Raw genomic sequence first — 22,679 nt, forward strand, 5'->3', positions numbered from 1 at the left:
GGATTCGTTAACCACTGCGCCACGACGGGAACTCCTAAATCTGTTTTTAACATTAGAAAAAAGGGGACATGCGATTAAAATAAATACAAGGAGTATTGTTCCTAAAAGGCTGAAGGAGTATTTTATATTCTAGGACAAATTTACTGACACTCGAACTTTTTCATCACATTTAGAGAACTGTGTAGAGAGAATGGTACAAGGAGATGTGCAGAATATAGATCTGGAGAAGTTTCAAGATTCTCAGCCACCAAGGGGTACTTAAACTCTAAGATTTATTCTAGTTAATAAAGCATTGGGGAGACTATAATAGTTTGCCTTTTAGTTCCTCGTTTATCTGAAAAAATGAGAGCTAAACTTCACTGTGACCCTACTCAGTAGAAAACTTGATGACTCTGTGATTTTAGATCAAGTTTCAAGAACAAAAGTCAAACAAAAAGGTTATCTAGCTACTCAGGAAATGTAATTAGCCTTAATGGTGGTTTTAAAGAATTAAAAATTTTTGATGGCTCCACAAATGGCACTTTGAGGCATGTACTGAGGGAAAGATAGGATGTACTCTTATGAATACCTTGCATATGTGCAATGGCCCTATTTCAAAGTCAATTTTACTAAGTAAATTTTCTTAGACTAGGTTTTTCTAAATATAGCTAATATGTTATTAACTTTGCAGCGTGGATCTCAGGCAATCTTCCGTTGCTTAGTCAGAGCATATTATTTCTGATTTTTTGGTAAAACAATGGATATAGATTTTTAACTTGATTATAATAATAAATTATTTTAGGCAAATTTCAATGTTAAACCTTATTTTCATCATTGTATACCATACTTTTTTTCACATATAAGTTATCATTCCTATTTTGAAAAGAACTTGACATTAAATAACCCTAAATGAGATACAACATAATTTTTAAATATAACCATAGCCCAGTTAAAATAGGCAAATTTTAGATAAGAGCTAAACTGATTTAACTAGTTTTTGAAAAAAATAATAAAGAACTGAGAGTACAGCTGAGAGTAAATTTGAACTACTATTAAATGGTGGAAAAGGAATTTTATTTTAAGTTACTATAAGAAATGATAGGAATTAATTATTAGTAAAAAAGAACACTGGAAAATAAGAGGTTTCACTGTTTACGAAATTACCTATATGTACATCTAACTCCCAATATACAAATAAGAATAATATTTGGATAATCTGTCAACTGATAAGTGCAGAGTAATAGAACTCTAATTTGCTATGCTTAGTATAGAAAACAGTATATGGTATTTTGGTCTGGAAGGAATGGAAGATCTTACAAGGTATCATTTTGTAATGTCCCTTTCTCAAAAACCAGGGACTACTCAGTATGTAGAAAGTAAAATCCAAAAACCTTATTTTGACTTTCAAAGTCATCTAAAATATGGACCAGTCTATCTTTTCATTTCCTTGTCCCATTAGATTCCTCCATGCCCTCACCATACTCTGCAAAACGTGGCTAAAATTTTTGAGATCTTCCCAAATCCCTGAAGTCACAAATTTCTCTCATTAAAAAAAAAGGGTGGGGTATATAATCATACAAAGGGAAGAAAAAAAAAGTTATTTTTAAATGTAGGGATAAAGTCTGAGCTTGCTTTCTGATTAAGTTTCATGCTTCTGATTCCAATCTGAACACTTGCTTTAGCAGAAGTATAAATGCAAATGCATCCAGCACCTTGGAGTTACTCTTGAGAAGTAAAAACTGTGGGAGGAACTCTTCATTCCACATGTGCAAACAAATATTTTACATTTAGATACCTGCTGCGCTGAGAGTGGAGGCTGAAAAATTGGGAAGACACTGTCCCTGACATAACAGAGTTTTTTGTCTATTGGGAGAGAGACGTGCAAAAAATGGGAGACTTGTTGAGGTCCACTCAATTCCCGGAGTTGATAGTGGTGCTGACTGGGGTGCGGGGGGCAGTTTTCATAAAACACTTTCAGGAGAAGATGGCACTTGAATTGAGACTCCGAATAGAAAGTAGTTGAAGCAGATTAAGTTGAAGTGGTAAGGCCATCACAGGCAGAGGAAACAGGATGAACAAAGGTAGGGATGCATAAAATGTGTTGTGTGTTGAGGAATTAAAGCTGCCTTATATTGCAGATGGATAAAATCCAAGGAAGGAGTTGTGAAGGATGTCAGTAGAAGACCTAATGTGATGTGATAGGGATCTCAGGCTTTCTCCTTTAGGTTAGAGTTTCTCACATATGAATAAAACACAGATTCCTTCTCAAGGGAAAGATGCTTAGGGCAGAAAACCAATGATGATTACATTACTGTTATTTGTAATGTTATATAAATATGTATAAAAATAAAACCAGGTTAAATTTTCTTATGCTCACACCTCTTAATATGACTCTTGTGGGTTGAATTGTGTACCCCAAAAAGATGCATTGATGTCCTAATCCCTGGTACATATGAGGGTGACCTCATTTGGAAATAGGGTCTTTGTAGATGTAGTCAAGTAAAGATGAGGTCATAGGAGATTGGGGTGGGATCTGCTGCAATAACTGGAGTCATTGTAAAAATAGGGAAATTTGGATCCAGAGATACAAAAACACACAGAGAGGATGTGATGTGACAATGAAGCCAGATAGAGATGCAAATCATGAAACACCAGGCAGCCACCAGAACCTAGAACCTAGAAGAAAAGCATGGAGCAAATTCTCCCTCAGAGACTCCAGAAGGAACCAACCTTGCCAATATATTGACTTTGAACTGCTAGGCTCCAGCATTGTGAGAGAGCAAGCTTTTATTGTTTTAAGCCACTCATTTTGTGGTATTTTGTTAGGGTAGCCCTAGTGAATTACTACAATGACAAATAATGAAAACAAATGAATTACAAAAATATTTACAAAACCAGTGAATTCACACTATTATCACTAATTCAATATTTGACATATCTGTTGAGTCAAAACAGACTGAACTTTGGCCATAATGTGTAGTTTGATCTAGCTGGTAAAATATCTGTCTCTATTCTAAATGCAATACTTTTTTTTTTTTTTTTTGCAAAAGGATGTAGTCAAAACAGAATTACAAACTTCAATGATCTTATTGCTGTGTGAGGATATTATAATCTAAGCCTTAATTCAAATGTTGCTCCTACTAGGCTTCAAAAACCCATTTAAGTGGTATTACTTGATACTCTAAAAGTTTTTATTTCCTTGGAGTTGATTTTAACTTTGAAGCGTTACTGAATTCTATGTAATATCTAATCAAATTATCTCTAGAACCAGGATCAGAAATGTAGTTCATTTGTTAATGTCCATCATATCTATTGATACTGAATCCTTGAAATTTGGCATGTGCAACAATGGAGTGTGTTTTAATAATGCATTTGTAGTAACTGGTATAGTACAAAATGTTTTGATATAAGTTCTTAAACTTCTTCATGGCTATATCTGTGTTATATGGTCACTCAATTTTGTTCTGAATTTTACTAACCAAGTGACTTCAAAAACTTTTATTCATCATATAGCATGCTTTGGTATCATGAAGTCTCATAAATCCAAATGCCATCAGAGGTACCAGAATCAGGTAGATGACAGTACTCTGTTATTAAGTGATTATGTTATTGATTCAGAAGATTATTATATTATTTTAAGTTTTTACCAAGAGATAGGAATTTTTAATATTTTCCAGGAGAACTCAGGGCCCTTGAGAATATTCCTTTTTGCGGACATTAGTTTGAGAATTGCTATGGGTTACTAGGCAAGAAGGTCAAGGTGGCCAAGTTAGTTTTAAGAAATGCATCTGGCAGTGGAATGGAGGAGAAACCAAAGAGGGATAGGACTAAAGGCTGACAGGTCAGTTAATACTTTGGTACCAAGAAACACAGATGAATGAACAGAGATAAGGAAATCCTGTACTAGGAACCAGGTGGTAGAGGTAGAGAGGAGAAGCATATTTCAGAAATAAATTCATCTCAGGGTCTAAGAATGAAGAATGGAGAAACATTTAAAAATTTTTTTATTATGGTTGATTTACAATGTTCTGTCAATTTCTGCTGTATAGCAAAGTGACCCAGCCATACATATATATACATTCTATTTCTCATGTTATCTTCCATCATGTTCCATTACAAGTGATTGGATATAGTTCCCTGCGCTATACAGCAGGGCCCATTTATTTCTTTGTGATTCTAATAATGATTCTTATTAGAGCCAATCATCATAGTACTTTTTGAAGGCTCAACTCAGTTTGGAATAAGAGAAAGAGTCTTAGAGTTTAAATTTGAAGACATGGGTTTAAATTTTGGATACAATTTTTCTGGTAAATCATTTAATCTCTTTGGATCTTTTTCTTCTCATCTGTGTGATAAGGATAGTAATCTTTGACCAAATCACCTCTCTATACAGAGCTACCATATCATATGAGATACTTTCTATAAAAGTAGCTGATAAAGTGGGAAATACCTACATAAAGTAATTTTTATTATTTTTCATTGTTCTATGGTTATTTGTTTAAATCCTGAATTGAACAAACCAAATACAACCGAAACATATGAAGCAGTTGAATAAAGTTGAATACTTACTGGACATCGATAATATTAAGGAATTGTTTCTGTTATCTACTCCTTAAAATAAACTAAGCTGAAACATAGTGGTTTAAAACAACAGCCATGTTATTATTCATGATTATTTGTATGAGAAATTTAGACAAGTCTTGGCTGGACCATTCTTCTGTTCTATAGTGTCAGCTGGGGTCACTCAGTAATAATTGGTTGGTGGCTGAGCTTGTGTGGAGAATCCAAAAAGGGTTCTCTCACAGGTCTAGTATCTTGGTGGGAATAATTGGAAGGTTGGGTTCACTCAAGATTCTGGAACAAACGCCTCTCTCTCTGTCTCTCTCTGTATACATATATAGGTATATGTGTATATACATGTGCATATATACACATATACACATATATATTATAATATGGTAATTATATATAATATCATATTATATAACATATAATATACATGTTTCCCCATATAGTCTTTCCTTTCCATGGAGTTTCTATATATGGTTTCTTTAACAAAAAGGGCAGTAAGACATCTTATGTGGAGGTTTAGTACTCCCAAGGGAGAAACGGAAATATCTATCCTCTTAAAGCCTACGACTAGAACTAGTATAGCATTACTTCTGCTATATTCTACTGGCCAAAGCAGTCATAAGATAGCCTTGATTCAAGAAAGTCGGAAACCAGTCTTTACCTTTTGATAGGGGAATGACAGGAGTGTGGAAAGAAGGAATCAATTATGGCCATTTTTGAGATAAGCTATCACAGAAATTATTGACATGTTGGTTTTGTGTATGATAATAATATTGTGTTTAAGTTTTTAAAAATAGTCTTAACTGTTTAGGAATACATAATGAAATATTTGTGGATGAAATGCTATAATATTTGGAGTCTGCTCTAATAAAATTCCAGATTGAAAGAAGGGAAAGGTGAGAGAAAATCTAGCTATATGCAACAACATTAGAAGTATGTTGATTTTTATTGAAACTGGGTGATTGGTATATACCATTCTATTTTTACAATATGTTTAAATTATTCACAATATTTAAAAAAATAATCATAAAGCCTCGGTCAGAAACACCTACAATATGAGGATGGGTCTACACACATCATGGGGTCTCACTCCTACCAGATTTGAGTTGGTTCCTTTTAGGCAAGTTAGGACTCCTTCCTTCTGCTACAGAAGGTTTATTCTGCTCTCTGCACATCTACTTCCTATGATGTTGACCTTCATTTGCTCACACAGACTGCATACAGTCCCAACTTTTCCCAGCCTTGAACTATTTCCGTATAAATTTATGTCACATTGGTGGCTGGGACAAATCATATCATAAAAAGATAGTTGGACTAAGTCTGCAGATGCCCATTCCTCTGTGTGTACTTAGCTACACTGCTCATCAGGTTAGATTAAAATAAAGCCACTTTTCAAGACTCATCGGGTTAAGCCTCTCATTAAATTACTCTTACTTTATTAGCATTTTATATTCAAACCTCAAACTTTCATTCTGGATTGACATAAGAAGCATGTTTTTGCTTTCTTTCCCCATAAAGCTAAATATAATGTTTATGTTGTTTAACATCATTTTTGTTAATATTTGCATTATATATGTGTTTATAATTCATTTCTAGAAAAAATGATCTCTCAAATTAAAATGATTCATATCTTTTCTTTTTAAAAAAATGATAATGAGGAGTTCCTGTTGTGGCTCAGTGGAAACAAATCTGACAAAGCATCCATGAGGACACAGGTTCGATCCCTGGCCTTGCTCAGTGGGTTAAAGATGTTGCTGTGAGCTGTGGTGTAGGTCACAGAGGTGGCTCAGATCCTGCATTGCTGTGGCTGTGGTGTAGGCTGGCAGCTGTAACTGATTCGACCCCTAGTCTGGGAACTTCCATGTGCCTCAGGTGCAGCCCTAAAAAGACCAAAAACAAACAAAAAAATGATAATGAGTTACTTCATTACTTCTAGTCTTTTTTAATCTTGCAAAAAACTACATGAATTTAGAATTTCAGAATGATTATTTCTTTTTCCTTACAGATTGTTTTAATTGTCTTATTTCCATCTTAATGTTCTAGATGCCTATAGTTTTTATATCTCATCTTTTTTTTTTTTTTTTTGGCTGTGCCCATGGCATGTGGAAGTTCCTGGGCCATGGTCAGGGATCAAACCCGCACCACAGCAGTGACCTGAGCTGCTGCAGTGACAATGCCAAATCCTTAACCTGCTGTGCCACAAGGGAACTCCACCGCATACTTCTTTGGATTTGGATAAATGTATGAATCATAGGTCCCTAACAAGTTAAAATTAATCATGGCAGTTCTTAGGAGCCATTCTGTTGAAATGAAATATGAGATAGGTAAATATTTGTTTTAAAAACATAAATAGGATTCTAAGGGGCCAATGACTTGAAAAGAAAAAGTCTGCTACACAGTTTATTACATTTTGTTGAGAGCCAACTTCTCCCACACATCTGAGAAATAACACACTTTAGAACGATAAAACACGATTAATTGAACCATTATAAGGATTTTCTTTTAAGAGAAAAAGAAAAGAGGGGAAGAAACCTCGCTGCATTAAAAAGGGGAACTCCATGGTCTCCAGAAAGACACTTCTAATTTCTTTCCTCAAACCACCAATTAAATGTACAGTTTAATACAGCCTAAAATATGGTTTTCTTTACCAAATACAGTTTTTCTTCTTGCTAGCACATTACTATTTGTTTAACCTTGAACAGTAAAGTGTTATATAAAACCAAAATCTTTATAGGAAATAGCACTATTTATTCAATGAAGATCTACTGTGAAAATTTTGTGCGAACACCAGGATTAATAACTACTCTTCTCTTTTGAAAAGTGCAATAGGGAACGATTAAGCCTTCCAAAAGATTATACAGTACTTTTGGCAGCTGTTAAACGCCATGCTGAGGTGTTGGTAGAGACTGCTCATCTGTTATTTATCCTTTACTCAGGACTTGCAGTTAACTAATAGGCTAGCTGTATTTTTATCTATCAAAAGAGTAGTCAGTGACAAAGTGCATCAGATAGATTATGTAGCATCAGAAAAGATTTACGCTCTCTTGGCTTTTCAGCATTTTATTTGAGAAATAAAGCAAAACTTGAGTTAATTTTCACTGTAACAGCCAGCCACACTGATGATTACCCAGGTATATAAATTAAAAAATGAAAATATTCATACAATAAATCAAATATGTAGCATAGGAACATTTTTTAAATAGATAAAATATTAAAATTAGGTAGTAGAATCACTGAAGCATTCTGTACTCAAATAATTTTCGAAGGTTTTAAGTAGACAGTGATTTATACGTGTAAGAGTGTATGTGTACACACATATGCCTTTGTGTTTGAGTGTTGGATTGAGCCAGGAAGATTGTATGAATTTGTGAAAATAAAAGTCATCTAGCTAAATATCAGGTTTAGTGTTTTATATTTTCTGTATATATTCATATGAAAAATATCTGCTTCCCAAAATATGTATGATTCTCAGACTATGAAAGAAATAGGTTAGATAATATCTTAGGCATTTATAATACTCTTAAATTACTTCAAATATATCCATAATAAAATTGTAGGTTCTTCCAGAACCATAACCCCCCCTTAATTTCCATGCCAATGGCTAGCAGCACAGTGGCCCTTGGTTCTGGCTCTGTATTCAAATTATTCTGAACCAGCCCCATGCCTGTGCCATGCTGCTCTGAGTTGTTTCAGGTATCACCTTGTTCCTGACACCAGATGCTTTCTGGCCTAATGTTTGCTTCCTTGGCTCTCCTTTTTCCTTTCTCATGCAAACTATACGCATGCTCTCTTCTTTCCATTTCCTTTATTTTTGTTTTTAAATTAACCTAATTTAAGAAAAAATGGAAATGAGGAAAAGGAACACTTAGCACTCTAGTTCAAAACCACAGATGAACAAAGAACAAGCTTAGAGATCAAGGGGAGAAATAAAGCATTTAGATGGGAGAATCTCAGAAAAGTATGTGCCAGGTACTAATAGGAGGAAGTGCCTAGGAGACAGAAGGTTTGGAACTTGATATCAAATCCTTGAGAAGCAGTGGCTAAAGTTCTGGAAAGTGGACTCACTTGCCAGGAGAGTGTAAAGGGAGAAATAACTAAAATATGGGATGGAGAAAAAAGTAAGGCAATATTCCTGGGTCCTAGCACTTTACCTGGATATACATAGTAAGCACCCAAAATAGTTGAATGGGCATGTTTGTAGCTTAAAAAAAAAAAAAAAAACAGACAATGGAAATGGCAACACAGAAAATTCATGAGAGAAAGGATTACGATAGAAACAGCTGCTGTCACCAAAATTTGTTGTACTCTCTTCCATAGAGTAGAGTTGTTGCTAGAATGTGTCTGTCCAGCCAAGAATACATGACTCAGCCCCATCTGCATCTAGCTATGGCCATGTGTCTGATGGGTGGCATTTCTTGGCCAAAACCTTCAAGAAGCAGGTATGCCTTTTCCTGTTTTCTCTTTCTATTTCTATAGCATAGAGCTAAATGCTTCCAAGGCTCCAGATTCTTAAGTCTTATGGGATAGGGGAGCCTCCAAATGTAGGTAACTGGGATCATTAGATTAACAAGAGGAGGAACTCACTCATTGCACAGGAATACTAGCTTCTGCTATTACTTGAGCCCAAAGTATAATATTGGAATAAGCCACAGTGATACAAAGATTTACGAGTTCTAGATGCTAGCATTTCCCTAACTTGGATCTTTAAGAAGACAAAGACCTCAAGTGGGCAGGAGAGAAACATCAAGTTCACAGCATATCTCACCTCTTCCCTCTGTTCTCCCTTGAGGTTTAGCTCCATCAAGTCACATCACCGGTGTTAACAATGACAGTGTGTCAACTTATAAAAGACATACAACAGAGCCTCTTCTAAATCCAGCTAAACCACATGAACCAGGACACTCATCAGTTTGGTTCACAAACTGGTAAAAAAACAAGCGGTAAAAAACAAAAACAAAAAAACCCCACAAAGGAACAGATATGCTCATGCCCACTTTGCTCACTCAGGTTCTTTCTGCCCAGGTATCCCCAACATCACTAGCACCAAAACGAAGACAAGAGGGATGCTCCTTTAGGTAACAACTATGTGCTTCCTCCAACACTTCCTTCCTTAGGCAGGGGAAGTTCAAATTCATAGCTACAGCTGCCACCACTGCCATGGAGGAAAGGAGCTGAGCTGCCCACCTCAATGTTCTCTATCAACCCATTTTGACGCTTGTTCTTTTTTTTCCCCTTAAAACATGGTGTATTTGATGACACTGGACTCCTGAGAGAGTTCCTGCTCAGCTCCTCAATGCTATCTCTTGGAGAAAGAGGATAGTTAACACTGAGTTAGTTGCCAGGGCTAGTATTGAATTATGATATTCAGTTCTTGCAAGAGCTCTTTAAAATAAACATTATTATCTCTATTTTTATAGACAAGGGAATTGACTCAGAGGCTGAATAATTTATCTGAGGTCTCAAAGCCAACTATAGTATTACCAGTCATAATATCCCTTAGCTTTATCAAATGCTGTTATTTACTGAAGACTTGATGGTCATTATCACATTTAAATGTTACAATTTTACAGCAGAGGTACTTGTTATGAGTTCAGTTGTGTTGCCCCTAGTGTTAACTCCAGTACCTGTGAATGGGACCTTATCTGGAAATAGGGTCTTTGCAGAAGTAATCAAGATAAGATGAAGTGATACTGGTTTGAGGTGGGCCCCAATCCAATGCGACTGGTGTCCTTAGAAGAAGAGAAGAGACACAGAGACAGACACAGGAAGAATTCTGTGTGATGATGGAGGCAAAACTGGGAGTGTCTATAAGCCAAGAAACACTAAGATTGACAGCAACCAGGGAGCTAAGAGAAAGTAATAACACAGATTTTTCCCCTGAGACTTCAAAGAGAATATGCTCCTGCTAACACCTTGATTTGAGACTTTTAGCCTCCAGAACTATAAGAGAATAAATATCTGTTGTTGTTAACCCACCTAATTTGTGGTAATTTGTATGACAACCTAGGAAATTAAGACAGTGATTTTTCTGTTTGTTTGTTTAGGGCTGTACCTGTGGCCTATGGAAGTTTTAGGGCTAAGGGTTGAATTGGAGCTGCAGCTGCTGTTTTATGCCACTGCCACAACAATGTCAGATCTGAGCCACCTCTGTGTCCTACACCACAGCCCTTGGCAATGCCGGACCCTTAATCCACTGAGCAAGGCCAGGGATTGAACCTGCATCCTCATGGATACTAGTTAGGTTCATTACCCGCTAAACCACAATGGGAACTCCTATAACAGTGATATTGTTTATCACTCTACAGATGTGAAAACTGATACTAGCTAACTTCCCAGAGCTGTCTGATTCCATAGGGCCTGTGTTCTTATCTACAGCAGTATATCAGTATTTGATTCATTTTTCCATGGGGATAAAGTCTGTGTTTTCATTTGTTTGTTTGTTTTTTACTATACATACATTTTCACAAGAAGAAATTATGTTGTAAGGGTCTGTATGTGTTTATAAGTTATCAAAATGTCTTTAATAAAATCTTAGTCACCTTTGCCAGAATAGTGAATAAAGAGAATTATATAGAACCCTTTCTTGCCAAGAGCCTAAATGCCACATGTTTGGATGAACACACAGATATAGGACACAGGAAGGAAAAAACAGAAATGTTAGATGGTCATGAAGGGAACCAAAAATTAAAATAAAGATAATTTCATTCTATAAATCTATAATCTGTCAAATATTGTGGAACAAGCCATACTCCAGACTGAGATGGCCCTGTTACAATATCCCAGGTCTCTTGTAAACATTTCAAAGATCTCCCTGAGTATCAATCAGATTTATTAACAACAAAATGAGGACAGTGACATCTACCTTTTAGGCATTTGTAAGCTATAAGACAACAAACATAAAGTCCCACACATAACCCCTGTTTCACTATAAATACCAAATAAGTGAGTATGATTTTAGGTATATTTAACTTGAACAGCTCAAAATTAAATTATAAATAACATTCAGCATTAATTTTAATTATTGCCTGAACCCAGTTCCCTGATGTGACCCTTGGAGCAAGTCAATAATGCAAAGCTAGAGAGTTCCCATCATGGCGCAGTGGAAACGAATCCGACTAGGAACTGTGAGGTTGCGGGTTCGATCCCTGGCCTTGCTCAGTGGGTTAAGGATCCGGAGTTGCCATGAGCTATGGTGTAGGTCGCAGATGCATCTCAGCTCTGGTGTTGCTATGGGCTGTGGTGTAGGCCAGCAGCTATAGCTCCGATTAGACCCCCTAGCCTGGGAACCTCCACATGCCACAGGTGCGGCCCTAAAAAGACCAAAAAAAAAAAAATAATAATAATAATGCAAAGAGTGAGACAGCAGAAGACAGATGGTTGTGCCTATTGTTTATACATGTTTCCTGGTAAGAGAACACTTTTTCTTTATTTTTCAACATCTGTTAATGCTATATTGACCAGGCCATCCATAAGGTGGTAATTTTAAAAAATAAACAATTTTTTTTTAAGTGCTTAAACACTTATTTTTTTTTGTCTTTTTAGGGCCATGCCCACAGCATTCAGAGGGTCCTGGGCTAGGGGTCAAATGGGAGCTACAGCTGCTGGCCTATACCACAGCCACAGCAACGCCATATCTGAGATGCATCGGCAGTCTCCATCACAACTTGTGGCAATGTGGGATCCTTAAACGACTGAGTGAGGCCAGGGATTGAACCCACTTCCTCATGGATACTAGCCATGGATACTAGCCGGGTTCTTAATCTGCTTTGTCACAATGGGAACTCCTAAAGTGCTTAAACACTTTGAAAGGACCCAGTTTAAGCAAACAATAGGATATTTCCTCCTAAAGGATATGTCAAGGAACTAGGAGACATTGAGTTGGCTGGTTGGAATGCCTGTCATAAAGGGACTTGAACATCTAATGGGTGTTTGGAGAAAATTACACTTGAGTATCTGCAGAGAATATATGAATTTCTCTATTTTATTGCAAGTAATGAAACAGAACTTCTTAAAAAGGAATTCAGTACATATTTGTAGTATTCCTGTCAGTTTTAAATTTTGAGTATACTTTCCAAGGATCCTACAGAAATGCTATATACAGCAAAACCAGTATAGATGATCACTGGGATTCTGCTATTTTATTATTTTTCTTATTTACTCAGTTATACTATATTAGTGCAGCTTTACTGTGTTCATATCATCTACAGGTCAAGGCTTAATATACTTTAAGGAAAAAAATCAGAAACACTCTTCATAAAAATTTCAGGATAAAGTTATCATAAGGAGGATTTTTTTCTTTTTATTGTATCTATATGAGATGATGGATGTTGACTGAACCTATTGTGGTGATCATTTCACCATATATATAAATCAAAACATCATGTTAAATATTTTAAATAGTGATACATGTCAATTATTTCTCAATGAAACCAGAAAAAATTCTAGGATGATGGGGAAATATAGATGTGTATGTGTGTATGTAGAGGTGTATGTGTGTGTGTGTGTGTATATGTATATGTTTTTATATATATGCATATATATATAAAATGCAAGCACATAATAATCTATCACAGTGTATATTACCCTGTGATAGCTGGCTTTTTTGCAAACATCTCAAAATATTTTTAAAAATTTAAGATATATGGTGGTTATTTCTCAGAGAGTATGTGTTCATGTCTTTTTTGGATTTTCAAAGTCACCTAGGACCTATAATAGTTAAAAATCTTGACTTAAGACATGAACTTCTATGGGTCTCTGAATTCCACAGAAGTATAAACACATTCATAATATCAAGTGAGAAAGAATAACACAGAAAGGAGGCAAAAGAGAATGAGAAATGTTTAGAGAGAAAATGAAGCATAAATTAATGGGGGGGGGCACTAGTACTAGTAGGAACTGTGCTCAAAGTTAGAATGAGGTCAAAGACAGCATCTTGACTGAAGCACAAGTGAGCTGTTTCTCTATTACTGACAGAAATTTTCTGAGTACAGTTGGCCTTTGAACAATCCAGGGGTTAGGGACACCAACCCTGCTTCCAGTTGAAAATCTGTGTATAAATTATAGTTGGTCCTCTGAATCCATGGTTCCTCTGTATCCAAGGTTCTAACCAATGGCAGATTATGTATACTGTAGTATTTACTATTTTAAAAAAACTGCATATAAGTGGATCTGTGTGGTTCAAACCTGTGCTTTTCAAGGGTTAACTCTATTTATAAGATGAACTGGTCTACTAATTCTAAGCCTTTACTTTTAAATAACTTGGCTTCAAGGATGTTTTTTCATTCCTGCTAAATTTCCAAATGAGAAATACCTCCCTGTCAAGGTTGAGAATATCCATTTACTAAGTAGCCTTAGCAACCATGCATTACTACCAAATTTGCAATTGACAAGTCTTACTTGGTTGTGCCATCCTGATGATTAAGAGTCAGTTAAGAGTCTGTAACACCTGATTCTAATTGCAGGAATACACTGAAGTCACTTGCTTTAGTAACAAGTTCTTGGAAGGCCACCATTTGCCTCCTAGATTTGTTCTTTTTGGAGGTCTGACAAATTTTATTAGGGCCCCAGAAGAGCAATAAACAGAAAATGCTAGAATATCTATAGACAACTCAATACAACCGTAAGAAGTAAAACAAGATGCCTTTTATAGAATAAGGTGTTAAATCATCAATTTTTCTTTTATTTTTTTGTTCCTTCCTCCCTCTACCTGACCCCCACCCTGAATTCTTTCCCTCTTCCTTCCAGCTTCCCTTCCTCCCTACCTTTCTTCCAAAATGAAAAGTTTTAACAGAAGTCAAATTTCTACAGAGAGGAATTATGAATTAGTTCATAAAAATATTTTCTAGATTCTGAAGTACCTAATGGTCTTAACCATATTTGCTATTTTTATGCACTTTAAACCATCCCATATGCACTTCTGCCCACACGGCAAGTAGTCTGTTCCATGTTCAAATAACAAAACCAAAATGGCAACAAAAAAGGTGGAAAATAAAAAGCATTCTATAGTCTAAATTACTGAATAGACCTGCGCATTAAGAGAAGTTTTGAAAATGCTATTAAATTTTTAATTATGCTATATTATCTGTTCTTCCAGGAGAGGAAACAAACCAAATGTTCCACTGAAAGCCATGACAAACCTTGAAATTAAGTATGACTCTGATTCTATCATAGCTAAGAGAGATTAACACCTAAATGCTGGCTAGAAGGGGGTCAATGAGATAGCTTTCTTTCTTCAATAACCAACTATCAAAATATCTCTTTCAAAGTCATGAAGAGGAATCCTGGGTGAGTTAATTCAAGAAAATCACATGATTATGTATGTATGCATATATTTTTGCTTTTTAGGGCCGTACCCATGGCATATAGAAGCTCCCAGGGCAGGGGTCAAATCAGAGCTACAGCTGCCAGCCTACCCCACAGCCACAGCAATGCAGGTCCAAGCCTTGTTTGTGACCTCATCACAGCTCACGGCAATGCTGGACCCCCAACCCAGTGAGAGAGGCCACGGATAGAACCCGCATCCTCATAGATACAAGCCAGGTTTGTTTCTGCTGTGCCTCAACAGAATTCCCACATGTGATCTTTTAAGTGCATAACTTTAAAGCAATGGGCATGTGAATCATCTGAAATAAATGGAAAAAAATAAATTGGGCACTCTTGATTATTTAGAAGACTTGATGTAGAGGCATAATTTTGTAGCAGAGATTATTACAGTCCTATTTTTGTGCATCACCTCACAGGGATAACTTCCTAGGAAGTAATTTACCTTGATTCTAAAAGGTCTTGAATTACATTTTGCCTGATATAATACTTTATATCTCATTAGAAATTTTTGAAAAAAAACTACTAAGATATTTGACTCCTTTCTGTTTCTCCTGGGGAGAGGCATGAATCTGTCAACACCTAAATGAAACAAAAAAGATTATGCAAGTGACAAAGAACAAATAAAAATCAAGCCAGTTTATGCCTCCTGATGAAAAATATCACTTTCTTTATAATCTTTTCCCTAATAAATGTGTAATAATATGATTATGTCCATGCTTCAATTTCCTTGATTTTGTTCTGGCAGCTTTTACGTCTTACTGATAGATAAAATATGCCAGTTTTTTCAAATACAGCTAAAAACTATTACATTTTTTCTGTTGTTAGGGACACATATGAACAGCAAAAGACATATATTATGTCCTTTGAGACATTTTGCCACATTTTACATGGTAAACAGGGGCAATGTTCTTTAACATAACTCATAAATAACCATTAATACTAATTTTGCCTTATGATAAATTTGCTTAATTGTCTTATATATAAAAGAGTCAATAGATACAATTTAATATTGGCATCTCAAAACCTGGATTTCACAATCTGGTAAAATTAAAAAGGAATGGGGTGTATCACAGGATTTTCATATTTATATTTAATAAATTACAAATGTTAGGGAGAATAGCTATCTTTTTCTATCACCATAATTTCAAAAAATATGTTAAAATAAAAATATAAGGAAGGACAAATTCTTAGAATAAAAAGGAATTTTAAAAGAGTAAATTCAGTTTTTATGAAAACCTTATTATATTGTTTTATCTTTCTCATTTTGTTGTGGACAGTGCAAACCATATCATCTAGCAAGTACTGCTCTAGCAAGACCAGGGATCGAAAACACTTTCATAGAAATTATCTCAATTATAAAATACATGGGTTGGGTTAAGTGATTTCTAAAATCTCTTTCAGCCCTAACATACTCTAAGTATCTAATTGTTACTGTACTTTTTTGCACTGTAAATTACTTAACTAATTAAGAGTGGTTACTGTGTTGGTGATATTGAATTCAAGCTCTCTTGTGAGAGGGAAGATTTCCAAAATATAAATAGAGCTTTTTAAAACATAAGGATTTTATCCTATATACTTACTGGCAGGCATTTGCCTTGGAACAGCAGAACTTAACAGCAGCAGATCATTGAGTAACAGAGATTTCTGCCCAGATGTATTCTATGTTTAATACCACTTTCCTAGAGTGAAAGCCGCCTCAGAACAATGATTTTGATAGTAAAGATATTATTCTGTGCAGGGACAGTTAAGTGAATTATGCAAAGTAATGATGTTCTCTGTATTCTTGCTGAGGGTGCAGGTAGGACCTGACTATAGTTAACTGTATTTTAATATTATGCATTTACCCCAAATCCACTAAGTATCATGTAAATGTGCACACTGCTACACAGTCATGAATCTCTTTATCTCATTTTCATCTTTTTCTCTATGCATTTTAAAGTAGCAATGGATCCAGAGGAGGCATCTATTTTCCTAGATAACAGACTGGCTACCATTCAATTATTTTTCAAATCCATCCTCAATATTTCTCTCTATAGAGTGTTCCTTTGAACTAAGCTCAATCTCTGAAGGTAACGAGAATTTACCCAGTATTGCACAAAATCAAACTTACATTTCATTGGTGTGCTGTCTTATTTTTCTTTGTTTAATTAAATGCATCTACTTTGCGACCATAAGCTCTATGCGTGTGTGCGTATATTGATGTTGGCATGTTGACTAGAGTCTGAAAATAGCAAGAGAGACCCTACATGTTAAATGTGTTAGGAGATTCTTACTTAGTAATATTGTATCATGAAAGAAAACTCAGAAGGTATAGTAAAAATACATTTCTGTACTGCACCATACATGTTATAGATTAGAAATGATTAAATCTGTCTTAAAGCAAAGTGGCAGCTCAGGCTGTCATCCTGAACAGGTTCCTCATTCAATTTGAGGACTGGTGATGGGCTTTACATGATTGCTGCTTGGCAAAAATACTCAGAATTATCCAATTGCTAGTAAATTTTGGAAAAATTTAACTGGGCACTATACAGTATAAATTAGTTGTGGAATTAGGACAGATAATTCTAACATACTAAATATTGAAGAGTGGAGTTCCCGTCATGGTGCAGTGGTTAACGAATCCGACTAGGAACCATGAAGTTGCGGGTTCGGTCCCTGCCCTTGCTCAGTGGGTTAACGATCCGGCATTGCCGTGAGCTGTGGTGTAGGTTGCAGACGCGGCTCGGATCCTGCGTTGCTGTGGCTCTGGCGTAGGCCGGTGGCTACAGCTCCGATTCAACCCCTAGCCTGGGAACCTCCATATGCAGTGGGAGCGGCCCAAGAAATAGCAACAACAACAAAAAAAGACAAAAAAAAATATTGAAGAGAGTAATAATTAGCGATATTAAAGGGAGAAAGAATCACTTATAAATGAAGAGATGTGTTGCTTTATCAACCCTTGCTTATGTCTGCTCTTGAAGGAAAGAGGTGGATTACCATGACCAGCATGTCACTTTCCAATAATACTGTTTGACTTCAGAATGGATTTTAGTTCCTTCCTATGACAGCAGGAGGCTTTGTTCTGGGAAATCACAAAATAGTCAAAGAAAAACCATACAGCCTAAAGGAACCCACACTTACTGAAGGCTGGAAGGCTAAGTAAATTATCTATCTTTCGGGGAGAGTTTTGTCAGCAGAAGAAGTTATCATTTCATCACAGAGAAGCTGGAAGTGAGTCTGTCACCAAAGGTTGTGAAATTGATATGTCAATTTAATTCTAAGTTTAATCCACCATGCTTGATCAGCTGGTGACCTTGCACATCGACCCAGGAGCCGATGCTGTCAGCTGCTCAGGTGTTTTGGTGCTCACATCTCTTGATCCTCTTCATCTCAGAGTATACACCTTGGCAGTGGTGGGCTCAGCAGTGGCCCAATTTAAATGTGTTTGGTTATGAATCTTGGCAATTGTTTATCTTAAGTTGGAGGAGTCTGATAAACAGCTACTTAATACACTCCAAGTTTCAGTTAGAGAAGAAAAATTCAGCAGCAATCTTAAAGCAATAAAATAAGTGGGATGCCAAAATATAAATAAAAAGAACTGACAAGGGATTAATCTCCAAAATATACAAACACTTCCTGCAGCTCAATATCAAAAAAACAAACAACCCAATTAAAAAATGAGCAGAAGGTCTAAATAGACATTTCTCCAAAAAAGACATACGGATGGCCAAAAAACACACAAAAAGATGCTCAACATTACTACTTATTAGAGAAATGCAAATCAAAATTACTATCAGGTTAACACCTTACACCAGCCAGAATGGACATCATCCAAAAAGTCAACAAATAACAAATGCTGGAGAGGGTGTGGAGAAAAGGGAACTCTCTTACACTGTTGTTGGGAATCTATATTGATGCAACCACTATGGAAAACAGCATGGATGTTCCTCAGAAAACTAAAAAGAGAATTACTGCATGATCCAACAATCCCACTCCTGGACATCTATCCAAAGAAAACCATAAGGTGAAAAGATACATGAACCCCAATGTGCATTGCAGCACTGTTTACAATAGCCAAGACATGGAAGCAACCTAAGTGCTCACTAACAGAGGAATGGATAAAGAAGATATGGTACATACAATGGAATATTACTCAGCCATAAAAATAATGAAATAATGGCATTTGCAGCAACATGGATGGACCTAGAAACTATCATACTAAGTGAAGTTAGTCAGACAGTGAAAGACAAACATCTTATGATATCACCTATATGTAGAATCTAAAAAAGAAAAGATGCAAATGAACTTATTTGAAGAAGAGAAACAGAGTTTGAAAACTTATCATTGCTAAATGGGACTGGTAGGGGGGTGGGGAGGATGGACTTGGGGATCTTGGATTGGCATATGCACACTGAGGTATATGGAATGATTTGCCAGTGGGGACCTGCTGTACAGCACAGAGGACTCTACCCAGTACTATGTGATAATCTATGTCGGAAAAGAATCTGAAAGAGAACAGATATGTGTACATGTATGACTGGGTCATTTTTCTGTACAGCAAAAGTTATCACAACCTTGTAAACTACACCTCAGTAAAATTTCAAAAATGTTCTTATAAAATAAATACACACATATATATGTAAATAAAAATGCCAACCCATTTTGAACTTATGCCTTTGTCCTAAGGATATAAACGAATAAGCCAACACAACTGAAATTTGCACATCTCGTGTGCAGCTAGTTATTTCAAATTATGAAAGATTATCAACACAATGTCTTGGCAGAAGAATTTAATATCCTATTCATATATTTTGGACAAGCTATTTATTCTTTAGTATACTAAAGGTACTTGAAAAGTTAAGATGGCACATAATGACTAAATACTGCTATGAGATTTTATTTTGTATAGAAAAAGTAGTCTCATAGCCTCATAAAAAACAACACATTTGAGAGCAAAAGTATATTTTAATGTAACAGCTAAAATTTCAGGCAAGACTGACTGAGCCGTGACTATTTTTGACCCTGTGTCCGAAGTGCTATTAGAGATGGTCCTTACATTCAAGCTGCTCTTGAACTGACCCGGGGAATGACTGTGCAAAGTAATAATTTTGATAAAATGTGCCAAGGGCCAGCCCAGAAAGTTCATCAATAGCTGTGCGGCCATCTAGGGATGCTTGACAAGGGTGTTATTTGAGGAAATCTTGAAGGGTAACAGGGATTTTTTTTTTTTTTCCAGTTGGAAATGACATGCTTGTCAGGAAAAGGCCACAACAGTAGAATAGTCTGGAGATATGCTCATCAAGATCACTCAGCAGCACAAGGGCTGTGGTCCTTAAGGCTTTCTATGGATAAAGACTACCTGGAAAGCTTGTCAAAAGCTGATTTCTTCTTCTTTGCCCTCTGAGTCTAGGTGAGACTCAGGAATTTGAATATTAACAAGCACCTAGAGTGAATCCAAAGAAGCAAGCTCCTGGTATATAGTTTTGCTTCTGTGGAGGTGTGTATGGATTTGAGAATGGGCAGAAGAAGAAGGCTGGGGGTGGGGTGGAGAAGCATGTAGATGAAGAAGTCTATGGGGGAGCAGATTGTGTGAAGTTTTAAATGCCTATCTGAGGAGTTTGGCTTGTGAAGCAATGCAGTTATTATGAAGCTGCAGACTTCAAAATCCCAAATAACTTGAAGTCTGTGAAAGAAACATAGACTTTTATCTAAATTGTGTCTTAAGAGCTGTAAATGAAGAGAAGTATGTTCTTTGATCTAAATAACTCTTAACAGAAGGCCAGTCAGGAGGCTTTTTCAGGAATCCAGATCAGAGATGATGGTGGCCTGGAGAGGCAGTGTTAGAGGGGGATAGAGGGAAGGGGCAGGTTTAGAATACACTTTAGAGATTTGGAAGCTAGGACGTACTCATAGATTGCAAAGGGTGATAAAAAGGAGAAGAGTTAATACAATGCTCTACCTCTAAGGAAACTACCAAACAAACACTCATTTGGGCAGTAGTCTCTTCAAAGCCATAGCTAAAAATAACTTGTGGAACCAGGATAAAGGGATGAGTAAGTGTGGGTGAGAATATCATCAAAAAACAGAGAACGAGGAATTCCCGTTGTGGCACAGCAGAAACGAATCTGACTAATATCCATGAGGAGGTGAGTTCAATCCCTGGCGTTGCTCAGTGGGTTAAGGATCCTGTGTTGCTGTGGTTGCGGTGTAGGCTGGCAGCTGTGGCTCTGATTCTACCCCTAGCCTGGGAACTTTCATATGCCACAGGTGCAACCCTTAAAAAAAATTAACTAAAAAAAAAAGAAAAGGAGAAAAAAAGACATTGTATCAGAAATCCCTTAAATTACTCACTCATTAAATTATTCACATGCATTGGGAACCTACTCTATGTCTGTCACTGAAATAGGTATAGATGTTAGAAATAAAAGGTTCATTTCTCCTTTAGAGGAACTCACATTTCGTTAGGACCACAGAGAAATAAACTATGAAAATAGTGTAATAAGTAGCATAACAGAGATAAGCATGAGAGCTGAGGGAATACAAGAATGGCCACCTAACCCAGAGGTATATGTGTGTGTTTGTGTATGTGTGTGTGTGTGTGTGTGTTTCCTAGAGGAAAGCTGAATGATTTGAGTATTTAAGCATAAATGGAAGTTCTTCAGATAAAGGATAATGAGAAAAACTTCTTCAAGCAAAGGAAACAGCCTTGCAAGAGGCCAAAAAAGCCTCTACACCATAAGTTGCTATAGTTAAGCACACTACATAGTTTGAAATGGCTTCAGATAATCTGAGGAGTTTATAATCGCAACTAGTCTTACTGAGGTTTTACTATGTTCCAGGCACTGTGCCAGGGGCTGAAAAAGGATTATTTTAATTTAATTCTCACAGTAATACTATAAAGCAGGTATCATTATTGTTTCAGGTTTCTATGAGGAAATTAAAGCTCAAGGGTATAAAACTGATGACTTGCCCAAGGATATAAAACCGATAAATTGTATAGCCAGGATTAGAACCCAGGCAGCCTGGTTTTACATGACCTTAGAGATCATCTAATATTGCCTTTATGCTCTGTATATAAAAGGTCTTGTATGTCCCATTAAGAAGCTTAGACATGCTCCTGAGGACAATTAGCAGTTTTTAGATGACATGTCAAGATTTGCAGTTTTTAAAGACCACTTTGCCATAGCAAGGATACTCTGATTGGAAGGGATCAAAATTAGGCTCGGAGACTAATCAGAGGTGGTAGTTATAATTTCAGAGAGAAATGCTGAGTCTTTGAATTAGAATAGTCCCTAAGTGTGGTAAGGCACATCTATGCTGGCCTCTAGTGACTTCTGTCTCCTAGTTAATTAGGGTCTTTATAAAATCCCTTCCCTTTGAGTGTAGTCTGGACAAATTGACTTGCTTCAAATGGACAGAATATGGAAGATGGGATAAGCTGCCACTTTCAATATTAGGTTATAAAGAGGCCGTGGCTCCACAATGCAGTTGCTCTCTCACTCTCTCTTGGACTGCTGCTCTTGAGGAGGCCAGCCATCACTGTGTGAGGTAGCCTTGTGGGGAGACCACATGGTGACCTCAGAAAATCTCCTGAGACCAGTCATCAGCCTCCCTAGTTTGGAAGTGAGCTTGGAAGCAGAGCCCTCCCTAGTTCAGCTCTGAGATGCCTGTAGCCATGACTGTCACCTTACTGCAGCCTCCTGAAATACCCTGAGCAGAACCACTTACCTAAGCCTCTCCTTAATTCCTGACCCTCAGACATGATGAGATAACAAATGCTTGTTGTTTTCACCACTAAGGTTTTGTAATTTGTTTCTTGGCAAAAG

At 36.5% G+C, this 22,679-nt stretch overlaps 1 protein-coding gene across 1 annotated transcript in view; it reads right to left on the reverse strand.

The window, feature by feature from the left end:
- Positions 1-22,679, reverse strand: part of KCNH7 (potassium voltage-gated channel subfamily H member 7) — a 488,362-nt gene that overhangs the window by 80,896 nt on the left and 384,787 nt on the right. The window lies entirely within an intron of this gene.

This window comes from Phacochoerus africanus, chromosome 3 (genome assembly GCF_016906955.1).
Source record: "Phacochoerus africanus isolate WHEZ1 chromosome 3, ROS_Pafr_v1, whole genome shotgun sequence".
Lineage (NCBI taxonomy): Eukaryota > Metazoa > Chordata > Mammalia > Artiodactyla > Suidae > Phacochoerus > Phacochoerus africanus.